This window comes from Mandrillus leucophaeus, unplaced genomic scaffold (genome assembly GCF_000951045.1).
Source record: "Mandrillus leucophaeus isolate KB7577 unplaced genomic scaffold, Mleu.le_1.0 Scaffold336, whole genome shotgun sequence".
NCBI classification, from domain to species: domain Eukaryota; kingdom Metazoa; phylum Chordata; class Mammalia; order Primates; family Cercopithecidae; genus Mandrillus; species Mandrillus leucophaeus.
In genome coordinates, this window is record NW_012103543.1 from 4,007,922 (window position 1) to 4,009,200 (window position 1,279).

At 34.9% G+C, this 1,279-nt stretch overlaps 1 protein-coding gene across 1 annotated transcript in view; it reads left to right on the forward strand.

Moving 5' to 3' along the window:
• The window catches only part of LOC105545695 (low-density lipoprotein receptor-related protein 1B-like), a gene marked incomplete at its 3' end in the record, with an annotated part of 761,110 nt that overhangs the window by 500,561 nt on the left and 259,270 nt on the right, over nucleotides 1-1,279 (forward strand). The window lies entirely within an intron of this gene.

A 1,279-nucleotide genomic window follows, 5' to 3' on the forward strand; every position in this document is an offset into this window, starting at 1 on the left:
CACCAAGAACATTATATTACTTAACAATCCTTTGAGTTCCTCATTTTTCATTTTTCTCATTAAAATGGACTACTTAGTTGGCTTATTTTTAATTGAGCCTGAGTTTCTGCCATCAAACTATATGTGAAATCTCTCATCAGAATCACTGGAGACCTGGGAGGTGGCAAGAAATCAGCAAAATATTGAGAAGAAAATGTAAAAAAAAAAAAAAAAAAAAAAGTGGCAGAATGGGAGTGGCAACTCCATGCATCCTTTGTAATGAGAGATTTTCTTACAACGGAGTATATGAGTATGGTTTAGAAAATCTAGTTACCATCTAAACTGATATAGCCAGCTCATTGGCAAATGAACAAAGCAAGTTAGGCCAATGTAACCCCCTGCCAAAGTTTCCATTTTTGCACCAGGGTTTCTCTTATATGCATCCTCAGCAATATCACTGTAGGAGGTGCTAAACTCAGGATGTGTGATTTAGAGATTAAATGACTCTAGTTGATATTACTAGCTGCAGGATTCATTTCAGAAAGCTCAAGACAGGGATTGGTATGTGGGAGCTGAATGAAAGGACTTCAAAATTAAAAATAATATCCCTCTAAAACTCAAAGAATGAGCCGACAATCCAAAGTGCCTTGGCACATATCCATAATGGTTTTCTCTCTGTCCTGGAAGTCATGCAAATCATCACTGAGATGAATCATGTTCTTGTGAAAGCTTTTAATTTCATAAGAAAGAGAATTACCTGTAATCATTGTGTTATTAATACATAAAAACAGGCTAACATGAGCCGTAGATTAACCATTGCCTTTTAATTTAACACCCTGGAGAGGAAAATTCAGGTAATTATGCTTTATCACCAAACAGTAAGCACAGATTTGTCTTTCTCGGTTGTCTTTATAACAGTGTGCAAAATCTTAAGCCAAGAGGTTCCTTATAACACCTGTATATTTTAAAAGATGGTATTCTTTCCTTAAGTGAGAAATAACTGCTTACTCTTACTCTTTTCTAATATTTAAAACCATGAATGCAAAAATGACTTTTACTGAAAATCATATGTGATTGTACTTGTTAGGGGACGTCGAAGAAACATCCAGGACAACTCAGCACAGGTGTTGAAAATGTTCTGTTTATCCTATTATATATAATCAGATTAACCTTTCCTTTTGTGCTATAATTATTACACAGAATGGCAAGGTTCATTTGGTGAGGCATGACTTTCTTTTAATGAGCTCACTTATGTAAATCCCTTGATTAAAGGAGAAATAAGAGAAATGGGAGCAATTAG